Source organism: Oryctolagus cuniculus, chromosome 17, assembly GCF_964237555.1.
Source record: "Oryctolagus cuniculus chromosome 17, mOryCun1.1, whole genome shotgun sequence".
In the NCBI taxonomy this organism is placed as follows: domain Eukaryota; kingdom Metazoa; phylum Chordata; class Mammalia; order Lagomorpha; family Leporidae; genus Oryctolagus; species Oryctolagus cuniculus.
The window spans coordinates 7,505,264-7,518,287 of record NC_091448.1 but is presented as its reverse complement, the minus strand read 5'-3'; positions in this window follow the sequence as shown (position 1 = coordinate 7,518,287).

Here is a 13,024-nt window from a genome sequence, read left to right as displayed (position 1 = left end):
GGCTGCACAGGTGTTCCTTCAGATAGATGTTCCTGGTACATGTTGTCTCTCTCCTCCTTTATAGTCCTCTTCCGCCAATCCCAACTCGGCTGCCCACACGCCGAGTACACTGCTCTCCTCCAATCAGGAGCAAGTCCTACAGTTTATTGGTTGAACTGGAGGCAGCTGTGTAGAAGCTGTTTTTCTCCTCTCCCAGCGCCATATTGTGGGAGAGCAGATGCATAGAATAAGTCTTAATTCCAGTAACTCAGTCCAGTCCGTGTTGCTCCCCACAGATCCCCCTTTCTTTTTATTTTTTTTTTTTTTTTGGCATTGATACACGCCTGTCTTCGGTGTCCCGCGGCACACACTCTGCTCTGCTTGCTAGAGTTGCCACAGGTGCTTACAAGTCCTATCAATCAGGCAAACCGAATCCGGGTCCTCTCTTCGCCATGTTGTGAGGAGGTTTTTAGGCGCTGATGCGTGCCTGTGTTCGGTGCCCTGCAGCGCATGCTCTATTCTGCTAGAACTGCCTGCAGGTGCTTACAAAACCTAGCAATCAGGCAAACCGAATCCAAGCCTTCTCATTGCCGTATTGTGGGGAGACTTATTGATGTTAATTCGTGCCTGTCTTCGGTGACCTGCGGCGCATAAGCTGCTAGCTGCCCGCAGGTGCTTATCGTCCTAATCAGGCAGACCGAATCCAAGCTCTCTCATTGCTGTGTTGTGGAGAGGCCTTTCTCTATTTCTCTATCTCCGGGCATTCCTATTTCTCCTATTTTACTTCTATCTACCAGCATTCCTATTTCTCTCATTTTACTTCTAAACTTCTGTTTCTCTTATCCCTGCGGCATCCCGGCGCCCGCCCCAAGGCTGCTTCTCGGCAGCTTCCCGACTCTGAGCCGCTTCAGCCAGCTTCTCTCATCTGCGCGGCTTCCCGGCTTCGCGCCCACACCACGGCCTCGCACCAGCCCAGCGTTCCCTATCTACTTGTGCCCCGCACGCTCTCTCTGCGCGCGGCAGTCTCCGTGAGTCACACAGCCCCAGCTCACGTTTCCGCCACTAGCATTCAATCCAAGTTCCCCGGACTAACCTGGCGAATTCCAACCTGGCGGCCCAAGTCTCTGCCTCTGGTTCCAGATCTTCGCCTCTTGCTCCCCAGGCTGACTTGAAGAATTCCAAGATGGCTTCTGTCTCCGCCTCGGCCTGCACTCGCGGCTTCATCCTCCCTAACATTTTTCTCTACCCGGTATGTTTCCCTAAGTTTTCTTCCAACAATATTCCTCCCTCATTTCTCCTGGCCTCTCCCCACAGTCCGTATCCAAGTCTAAGTTTCTTATAGGTTTCACTTTCACTTTCAACCTGCAGTCCGTATCTGAGTCTAAGTTTCTTCTTGCTTTCACTTTAAATCCTAACTTCTTTCCCACAGTCCGTATCCGAGTCTATGCCTAGGCTTTCAATAGCTTCTTCCGGCACCTTTTCTGTCCGGCTTTTCCCTAGGCTCTTTGCTAGTCTCTCTCTCCGGTATTTTCCAACTTCTTCCCGTTTCTTCCCTCCTAGGTTTCCTATCCGAGTCACGGCACCATTATGTCGCTCCCCGTCTTCGTGGAGGAGCGACACTGGACCCTGCGCTGTTCTTTTGTCTGCTCGGCCCTCCCCGGGTTTGCTGCTGGTCCTTCCCGGGTTGGCTGCTGGTCCTTCCCGGGTTGGCTACCGTCCCTTCCACCTCCGTGGAAGGGCGGTTCCCCCTGCCACATTCCCCACTTCCGCGGGGGAGCGGCACACCGCTGGCCGGCTCTCTCGGGGGCTGCACAGGTGTTCCTTCAGATAGATGTTCCTGGTACATGTTGTCTCTCTCCTCCTTTATAGTCCTCTTCCGCCAATCCCAACTCGGCTGCCCACACGCCGAGTACGCTGCTCTCCTCCAATCAGGAGCAGGTCCTACAGTTTATTGGTTGAACTGGAGGCAGCTGTGTAGAAGCTGTTTTTCTCCTCTCCCAGCGCCATATTGTGGGAGAGCAGATGCATAGAATAAGTCTTAATTCCAGTAACTCAGTCCAGTCCGGGTTGCTCCCCACACTTGGGGACACATGTCTTAATACCTCGAAGAAAAGTTCTACCCCAAGAATGAGTCAGAGAACATCAGCACATGTCCCAGAGGTAGATGGGTGTATAGGTAAACACAATCAACCCCCTGTAGCCACAGGCCCCACATCCGTGGATTCAACCAACATAGATCAAAATATTTGAGTAAGAAATTATGTTGTATCAAAAAGGCACAGATATTTTTCTTATCATGATTCCCTGAAAAATGTGGCATAACAACTATTGACATATCATTTAGATTTAGTAAGGATTATAAGTAATCCAGAAACAAATTATATGGGATGATATATGTTAGTTCTACGTGAATGTTACACTATTCTATAGAAGGGACTTGGGCATCTGCAGATTTTGCAATACTCACGGGGCTACTGAGTGATGATTGCATAAGTAAATGAGATATATACACCATATATATGTAGATAGATGATTAATATATAATAGATACACATGATGGGTACATAGATACTTTGATAGATAATAGATAGACAGATAGATAGATAGTTAGATACTCAATATGCCCAATATAACAGGAAATCATATAAATCAATATAAGGAAGTAAATGTTTTAAGATTTGGGATTTCATTTTCATTTCTTAAATTTGATTTTCTTTGGAGATTCTTTGAAAGTCTCAGGCAAAATCATATGCTTTGAAATTAGGATATTATTGCAAATTGGAGCTCAAGGATAATGTAAACTTGCCTCCACCTTTGAAGGTAATTTTAAAGTCAAAGAAAGTAAATCTGGAGAATAAAGCTACAGAAAATTTGCAAAAGAAATCCAAATGGCAACAAACAGAAAAAGATGCCCAAAAATTGTTAAAACACAGTAAAAGATGTTCAGTCTCACAGTCATCGCAGAAATAAACACTTATTAAAGTATTTATTTATTTATTTCATCTGATTAGCAAAATGTAAGCGGTTGTGGTTGCTACCACAGAGTTGGCGAGGATTTGAGAAAAAGGTCCTCTGGCAAACTATCTCCATCACCTTCTTGGAAGCCAGCCTGGTAGATGGGTCACATTTAAGTTTTACTTGTCGATACCCTTTAACCCAGTAATTCCACTTTGAGGCATCTATCCCATTAGAGTACCCACTTGTGTGTATATGTGTGTGTACACGCATACATAAGCATGGGAGACTGGGTGTTAGAACACTCCATGCAATCTTCTTTAGAGCAATAAAAAGTTACCAAAAAGTCTACCCAGGCACTCACAGCAGAACGTTTACATAGATCATCACATGTCCATATCCGGGCTAAGAAATACCATCCTGCAGGTAGAATAGAATAAGGTACACACATGGAGCAGAATGATACATATCCATGAGACATGATGATATATATGATGTATATATGATATGTGTGAGAGTATATATGTGTGTGTGTGTGTGTGTGTGTGTGTGTATAATGTCTTAGCCCATTCAGGCTGCTATAACAAAATCCATAGACTGAGTGACTTACAAATGGCAGAATCTTATTTCTCACAGTTCTGAAGGCTAGAAGTTCAAGACCAGAGTGCCAGCATGGTCGGGTTCTGGGGAGGGCCCCCTGCTGGGGTCGCAGGCGGTTGACTTCCTGTAGTGAGCTCCCTCCGGCCTCTTCTGTAGGGGCACTGACCCCACACTTCCACAACCTACTCAAATCCTCTCTGAGGATCCGCCTCCCAACACCATCACCTCAGAGGTTAGGATTCCAACTCACGAATTCGGGGGTACCACCGTACCCTGTGAGCCAAATGAAAGTTTTATAACGTCTACATCTGTCCGGTTAAATATATGCTAGGTGTGCAAAAAAAAAATCAAAAAACCAGAAGAAAGTGCATGAGGCTGTCTTAGTTACGGGGAGAGGGAAGTGACAATGGTGACAGGGCAGAGGAGAGTGAATTATCCAGCCTGCGTGCGTCCATGTTGTTCAGACAGCAGTCACGTGTCATCTACGTAACTGCCAATAGCAACAGTGGCAGCAGCAATCATGAAGGTGGATACCCACAGTGGCTCGTTCTTGTGGTTCGTTCAGAGTTGTCCATCTTGTCTCATTCCTGGGTTCTCCTGGGTGAAGGCTCAGAAAAGCTTATCTCACCATTGAGGAATGTGAAAGCAGAAGAGTTAAGCAAACACCATTACAATTTTAAAATTCCCCTGGTGAACTTCAGTTACTGTGTCCGTCAAGGTCTTGGCAGAAATTGGACGGTAGATTCAAATTAGGTCATGGTGAGATGAGTTAGTAAAGGGATTTTCTGGCAAGGTACGAGCAGGTATAGGGAAATCATGCAGGAGAAGCCAGCCATAGGGCTCAGGACTGCCCTGGGAGAACAGCTGTATAATAACCACACAGAGGGCATGGGGAACACCCCAGCCTCCCTCTCTCCCTTCTCTCCATCTCCCACCAAACCTCACCGTTGTCCAGGGCCAACAGGAAGCCAGACGTGGAGGGAAGGTCCTCATCTAGTTTATGCAGGTGAGTGTCCTGGGCACAGAGCAAGGCAGGGCAGGATGCAGACAGGCAAGGCAGGGCTGTCCCCACACACAGCCATGCACAGGAATAAGACGTGCAAGATCACAGCGAGGTCACTAACTCAGACACCATGCATGCCTCTGGATGTGCGTATGCCTAGTGGTCTGCACTGCTCGGCTTCCAGCTCTACCGCTCACTGGTTCTGTGCACTAGAGCGCCCCTCCATCCCAGCCCCAGGCCCCTAACTTCTTGCTCTGTAAGTTGAGGATATTGGGTGTTGGGACCTGGGTCTTCTGCAGGTGCTTCTAGCTCTGAATGCTATGACAGTGAGTCAAGTCCTGCCACCTGAGCCCTGAGCCATTGCCACTGGGAACCATCGGTGACGGCCGTCAGCTCCAGGACAAGTCGTGCGTCTGCAGAGGTCTGTGTGCAGATCCTGCCTCTCCTACTTGGCACAGAGATGTTGGGACAGCTTTGTATACAATGGGCCAGTCCTTAACATGCCCTCTGCCTGGGCTCCTGGAGGAAAGTGAGTAAAATCCACACCACTGAGGGCACAGGCAGTATTGCTCGATCATCTTCTCCAGGCTAGGGGTAGGTAACAAGGCAACGATAAATGACCAAGACTTTTACCTACGTCAGTGCCCTGTTTTCTCCTCTATGCCCTACCGTGCTCCAACCCAATGACTCATGATGGAGATACTTCAATCCCCAGGCAAGGCTGCCAACAACCCTCATCTCTCAACCAAAGACCCACAGTGGAGGAATGCAAGGTGCAGCTCACATATTAGTTGGTACGATTACCCTAAACAAGAGAATGGTTTTGTAAACAAGTGACCCCCATTGTCATCGGACTCTGCCCTTTTCTAAGCCTTAGGCTCTGAGCTCTCCTCTCTCACAAAGTTAGCCATTCCCTCAAAATCTCAGCGTTTCTCCTCTGCCTTTGGAGCATAAGGATTTTGGGGGTAACCTTGACCCAAATGAATATCGAGGGTTGTAGAATTCAGTTTTATGCCTACACGGAGCTGTAGTTATGATCATAAAAGTGCTTGCTCCACAACTTTTAGAAAAGAGCAACTCCCACTATTCTTCCTTGTAGATTTTTTGTTTCGATACACGGTGAGCTCACTTAAAGGCAAGAATTGTACTGGGCATTTTCTCCTGAAATGCCACAGCTGTGTTTTGATTAGGAGAGCATCTATACCAGTGTGAAACGGAACAGGGCCAATCAGCTGAAGAGACTAAGACTGAATAAGGAAACATTTCTTCTCGGTGAGAAACTGTCAGCTATGAAGTAAGTCTCCTAGCAATGCAGGGCATTGCGAAGGCTTGAGTCACCCTGTGTTAGGATCCTTGCCAAGATGAGACACTCATCACCATTCTCCCAGGTACCAGAGCTAGGAAGGAAAGGGCAGGAGGGTCTCAGTGATCCTTCCTCTGTGTTTCCTTGGTTTCTCATTTCTGGAGGTTCATTTCAGTGAATTCTTAGCATTAACTAAATTCTCAAGCCCATACAGATGACCGTTGCTGTCTTATCCACACATTTCCTAAGAGAAAGAATTCACAGCAACTGAGCACAAACAGATAGGCCAAGCAGTACCTTAACGGCTTTATGAACACGTTATAGTGTATCTTCACAACTATTATCCATTTAAGGATATGGAAACAGACCAAGGGAAATGAGATATCTTCCCCAGGATAATTAACCTGTAGGGCCAGTATTTAAACCTGGGTCACTCTGACTTCAGAGCCTTTGGGAGCCCTGTCCTCACCAGCGTACCACCTAGGTCTGAATTCAGAGAGACTCCAATCTGGATTGAATGGCTTTGGAGTTTCCAGAGTGGAGGGCCCTCTGCAAGCTTCTATTCCGTGGCTGGACCACTTCTTCCAGGAGCTGTGTCTGCTTCCCTGTCCTCCTGGACTGCCTGTCAGTGTTTGTCTATAGTGTAGGAAGCACTTGCTAACAGAAAGAAATGGAGACATTCACATTTGTGCAAACACTGAGAAGGGAAGATGGTACCCACCGCTTAGTTCTCCCATCCGGCACAACCCAACCTGCATGAAAAATGGGCAGAGCCTTTATATGAGGCTGGACAGGAGTAGGGCTCTGGGCAGCTGAGCAAGTGTGGTGTTGAGAAATGAGCCAATGCTGTTGAGATAGGAGCCAACACCCACCCCTGCCCCCTACACAGTATTTCCTGCACCTCTCGCCTTTTTCTTCACCTATCATTGTAGCTCTCTATTGGATCTGCTGAAGTGTGGACAACACAGCAAACATAAAAGAAATAAGATAATGAGTTCTGTTTTTCCAGTTTCAAAGAAGGCTTTTGAAATGTCTACAACAGATGTGGAAGAACGTGGTGAGGGGGAGCAAAATGGCTTTTAGAGACAGACAAAAGGCACAGAGCGAGGAGGTGTTCTGCGAACCAAGGCAGGAGACCACTGAAGAAGCGGACAGAGGCATGCGGGCCTGGGGGACCTCTGGGTGGGAACAGAACACAACGTGGCAGTGGCTGGTGTGGGCTGGTTGTCCAGGCCCCATGGGTTGTTGGAGGGCAGTAAAGGATCGGTGTGGACAAAGGACGCAAAGGGAGGACGGTGTCCAGTCCCCCAATGCCAACCCACTCTTCAGCCTTCCCCATCCCCCTACACTAGATATAGTGCCAATGGAAAGGGCTGGGGGACCCTGCCATGCCCTGGCGCAGTTGGATTATAAGAAAATTAACTTTTACTTCTGGCCTTCACTGAGGCTCACATCTACTGTCTGAGCCAGGCACCTCCCCAGTCAGACCCCTCTGCCAAGCCCACCGCCCTTGTACAATGCACAGAGTTTACACCCTGCCCCGCGCCCCCAGGCTCCCGGGCAGCTGCCCACGGGCGTCTCTGCTGCAGGGGAGGGCCCACTGCATGTTTCACGCAAGCGGGCTTCTGCACAACCAGGCCTGCTCTCTTGGAACCTTGGCTTCCGATCTGTCCAGGAAAGAGCAGCAGCTCAGGTGACAAGCCTACCCCAGCCTGGGTGACCCAGCAGAGGAAAATGCCCCAGCAGGAGGCAGGCTAAAGGCAAAGGCCAATCCCTGCACTTCCAATCGCTGGGAGCTGTGTCTGAGGTTTGCCTGGCCACCCACAGATAACCAAGCCGGTTTGACAGGTCCCCACAGCTGCTGTGTGCCTTTGGCCCACCTGATTGTCTGTTTTCCTTTTCCTCTGGAATCCTCTGGGCTTCTGTTCCCTCCCTCCACCTAAGGCTCCAGAAATGCCACCCACTCACCGCCTTCCAACCCAAGAGGCAGGCACCAGGGCATGCCAACATCTTGCATATTTTGCTTCTAGAACCTTGGAAGCCTTGCAAGGTGAACCTGGTTTGAGATCTCCTGCAGCAGTGAGTCTCTCGTCTTGTCCCTCCAGACACGTGTGGGTCTTTCTACACAACACTGACTGAGCACCTGCCAGGCACCAAGCTCTGCTCCAGGGAACAGGATCAGCCTTGAGCAAGACCTGTAGGGCCCGTGCTCGTGGGAAATGTACCTTCTGGCTGTGGGGGGCAGGCATGGAGACACTGTGCTCCCTGGCAGAGAGGAGTGTGACTTCCTGACCCCCTCCAGACACCAGTGTCGTCCACGCGCTCTTCAGTTTTCAGCCTGAGGTCATGGTCTCTTGTGGCAGCCCTGATCTGACAACTGAGCCAGGAGATGGTCCAAGGGCCAGGCCATTCTCACCCACCCACGGCTTTCCTGCTCCGAAGTTCCCAGGGGGCTAATGGAGACCTTTCAAGTCTCCACATTCCAATGGCTCGCCCTGCCCAACCCTGCATCCCCTCGCCCTTTAATTTCATAGGTTTTATTCTTCCGATGAATCCCCAGCTCCATTTCAGCATCCGAGAACCCGACCAATATGTGGAGGACACACAAGCCAGCGTGACACATGCTATGGAAACAGAACAGGACAGACAAGGGACACTGACTTCAGGGGCTCTGTGAGCTGGATGTCAGGCGGACCCAGCCCTTCTGAGAAAGTGCCACTTGGGGCGGGGTGGGGGGGGACATGAGGAGGAGGAGGCACCAGCCCTCAGGCAGGGTCGGTAGGCGGAAGCACGTTCCTGATCCGGGAGGAGGTGGCTGGTTTGGATGGATTGCAGTAGTGAGGGAGAGGAAAGTGGGCCAGGGACAGGGAAACTTTAGGAGCCCAGGTTCTCCTCCAGGGAAAGCTCATGGATGACAGTCCCATGTGTAGCAGGGTCCCATGGACAAACCCAGCAGGGTGAAGTCACAAAACACGGCAATCACTAGTCACTGTCACGCTGCTCACGGCCTGTTAGCAGAAGTGGCTCGCCCAAGCTGGACCACTGCCTACAGGAGACAGGCCGGAGGGACAGGCCATTCTGACCACTCAGGAGCGCAGCAGAGTGAAAGGGACGGTGTCGTGGACCTGCTCTGATTCGTTTTCGAAAGTGAGTCACCGGCAAACCTCAGGATGTTATTCATCACCGGTCAGCTGCCCCCTCCTCCCTCCGGGTGAGCAAGGATGACACACTTGGAGCCACGACCCACTCCTGTGCCACGGTAGCCTACAGGAGGGCGCCTCCCTGCAGTGAGGAGTGGGGGGCTGGGGGCCTGGGGGTGTGGGGCGGTGGGCAGGATTCCAGAGAGCTTTTTCTCTAAATAGGTGGTTCTCAACTAGGGGTGATGTCCCCTAAGGGACACTGGCAATGTCTGAGGATATTTGGGGTATTTTATAATTTTTGCTTTTTTAAAAAAATGTTAATTTTGTTTTTTCATTAACTTTTAATAAACCCAATTTTATTTATTTATTATTTATTTATTTGAAAAACAGATTGACAGAGCGAGAGAGAGAGGGAATATCTTCTGTTTCTGGCTCACTCCTCAAGTGGCCACAACAGCTGAGGCTGGGCCGGGCTGAATCCAGGAACGTGGAACTCCATCCGGGTCTCCCACATGGTGGCAGGGGCCCAAGCACCTGGGCCACCCTCCACTGCCCTCCCAGGCTCATTAGCAGGGAGCTGGATTGGAAACAGAGCACCAGGGCTCGAAGCTGTGCTCCAACACAATATGTCACAAGCGGCAACTCGCTGGGCCAAAATGCCAGCACTGGTTTATTTTTACAATCTGGGGACTGGGGGTAGCACTGGGAGTGCTGGGTGGGAGCCAGGGGTGCTGCTAAACACCCTGCAATACTTACGACAGCACCGCCAAAAGAATGACCCAGCCCCAAAAGCCAGTTGGAGACATCCTGCCCTAAACCCAGAGCCATTGTGCACTCTGAACCAAGTCACCAAGTTTGATCAGCAGGACCCATGCATGCTTCCTTGCTGTAAACACAGCTGGAGCTCAGATACCAAGAAAGAGGTCCGCAAAAGAATTTTAACTTTGCAGGCTGCAGGTTTTGCCTTGTTGGCACTTTTCAGAAGCTGGCTGAGAAAGCCAGCCGGGCGTACAGAGCCAGTCGGAGACGGGGAGACGGCCCCCACCAGGAGGTCCTCTCCATCGGTCATTGCTATGAGAATAGCAGAGAACGGGGAAGGGTGCTGTGCCTTCATTAATTTCAGTCCTGTTCAAGGCCACAGCTATTCTTGCAGAAACTCCGGTAATACCGAACACATGTCACAAGTGCACAGCCAGCTGCAGCCCCGGAGACCTGGGGACGCGCTAAGTCATATGTCATGTGGGTGGTGAGAACTCAGCAGGCCCCCTCCGTGCACCCTCCGAGACCCCAATACCCTGCCGAGCCGGCCTGCCCTCTCTCTGCCCTGGCCAAGAGCCTCGTGACAGGCCCAGCTCCCCCACACCCCACAGCAGCCCCAAGCGCAGGTGGATGGCAGGCCTCTGAAAATCCCTGTTGAATTATCTTACCGGGAAAAGAGAAAAGAAAGCCGGGAAAAGGTGCCTTCTCCGATTTTGGAAGAATGCTGCATTATCTTCGTGGGGTGTGAGACACTGCGCTGGGCACGAGTAGTCCTGAGTTATTGTGTGAGAGGGGCTCAGGCATCACCCCTAGATGCCCCCACCCTCCGCTGGTGGCGGGTGGGGGAGGGGTGGGGGAGGGGTGTCACAGCCCTGGCTTCAGGTGAAGGTTAGGACTAAGAGCTACAGTGCAGCTGGCCCTGGCCTCCGGCCCCACAGCTCCTTCGAGGACTCCTGCCCTGAAACCTCCCTTTGGAGCCGTTCTCGCTCCGCCCCTGCTCTTGCAACAGACGCCTCTCCTGCATCCTTGGCCTCCTGTCCATCCTGTCTGCTTCCTAGGCTTCCCCTGCCCCATGAACTTTTGAGGTTAGAAGGTTCCTTCTTAGCCGAAGCTGACGTAGACACCACACCTGCCCTTTGTGCCCACGTGAGTGGGTGCACAGATGTCTTCTCAACCCACAGTCTTGCTTCCCATCATCTCCTCCCAGGGATGGCACCGTGGGTCTCATTATACCCATTTTACAGAGGTGAAAAGTGAAACCCGGTGAATTTAAGTGGCTCTTTCAGAGACACACAGCAAGGACGCGGCGACACACAACTTTCTGTGTAACTGCATACGGATCTTTTCCCAAGATGGATGAGCACTGTCTCCTAATAGCTCCTTTCACAGACTGTCTTCCCAAACCCCAGGCTCGTGGGGCTCCAGAACCTGGGAGGCTCTGGGTGACCGGTGTCCAATGGAGTCTCCACTCTCCACGCTCAGTTCCCTAGCACACGGGCTCAGGGCTGGTCCTTTCCCGGCTTCTCCCCGTGGGTCATGTCCCAGCAACATGGGTCCCACTCTGCACTTGAACACCCAGCCCCTTGGGTCCCAGGCCCCTCCCCTGCAGGTACCCCACCCCACCCTGGGCTCTGACAGCCGGTCAGGCCTTGATTTTCTTGTCTTTGGACAAGCAGTCCTCTGTTCCTCTGCCTTGGGGGATGGGATCGGCCTGAGCTGACAGGCCCTGACTGCTGGGTTCCTGGAAGACAGCCCCATAGAGAGAAAGCCACAGGAAAACCAACACCGATGGGCACCACTGTAGGTTGTCAGATTGGCCCATGTAATCATCACAGCTCCATGAAGCAGGTGCTAGTTTATGGATAAAGAAACAATTACACACGTAACTTGCTCAAGGTCACACAACTAGCAAAGGAGAGGGGTCTCATTACACCATAAAAAAAAAAAAGTCCAGAGGACTCGTGTTGTGGTGCAGAGGGTAAAACCACCACCTGTAGCACCAGCATCCCATATGGGCACCAGTTCAAGTCCTGCACTTTCAATCCAGCTCCCTGCTAACAGCCTGGGAAAAAGCAATGGAACATGGCCCAGGTGTTTGAGGCCCCACCACCCATGTGGGAGACCGGGGTGAAGCTTCTGGCTCCTGGCATCAGCCTGGCTCAACCCTGGCCATCGTGGCCATCTGGGGAGTGAAGTAGCACTTGGAAAAGCCCCCACCCCGCTCTCTGTAATTCTCTCATATAAATAAATAAATCTTTAAAAAAAGATCCAGAAACTGGGGTGGGTATCATAGTGCAGTGGGCTAATTCTCTGTGTGGGGCACCAGTGCCCGGGTTTGAATCCCACCTCTGCTCCCGATCCAGCTTCCTGCTAAGATGCACCCAGAGAGACAGCAGATGATGGCTCAAGCACTTGTGTCCCGCCAGTCATACGAGAGACCTGGATGGAGTTTATGGCTCCGGCTTCATCCTGGCCCAGCCCCACCTGTTTTGAGCATTTGAAGAGTGAACCAGAGGACGACACATCTCTCCCTCTCCCTCTCCCTCTCTCTTTCCCCCTCCCCCTCCCCTTCCCCTCCCTCTCCCTCTCCCCCTTTCAAATAAATAAACTTAACCAAAAAAAACCAGAAATGATTACTGGAAAAGGCATTGAGGAAGGGGAGAATCACAGCCACCCGTACAGGAGCCATCACCCCAGGAACATTTCCAGGAGGACCAAATCACCTTTCAGTTCTCTTAAGTGCCCGGGAGATACGAGAACAAGGCAGTCTCTGAAGGATTAATGTGCCACCGAATTCAGTGCGTGGTTGTCCTATCTCCCTTTGGTTTGCTTTTCTACAGTTGTACGGGAGTCGTCACCCACTGCTAGCTGCTAGAACAAGCACTCCCCCAACTAGCAGTGGCGTGCTGCAACAAAGCTCTGGCTTTCATTCTCATCACAGACCAAGTGGGCATTGAGCAGGGAGCCCTCCGGGTGGGATTCCAAGGGAGGCAGGGTGCCCAGAACCTTTGACCTTGCTCTGCCATTCCCTTGGGACAGTGAAGGTCAGGGTAAGGACATGGCACCATGAGGACAGTCTACAGGACAGGACTGGAAACAGGAAAATAGGTCAACTCCACACGTGTGCCATCAGCCAGCAGCTATCAGAGGGCCCTAAAGAACTGGAGGGGGAAGCTTCCAGTGTGCCTGGGAACAAAATGTGTATGATGAACATCTAGCTGGTCTCCACCACTCCAGTTAATTCACTAACACCTCTCACCTCTCCCTCCACTGCATGCCCCCAGT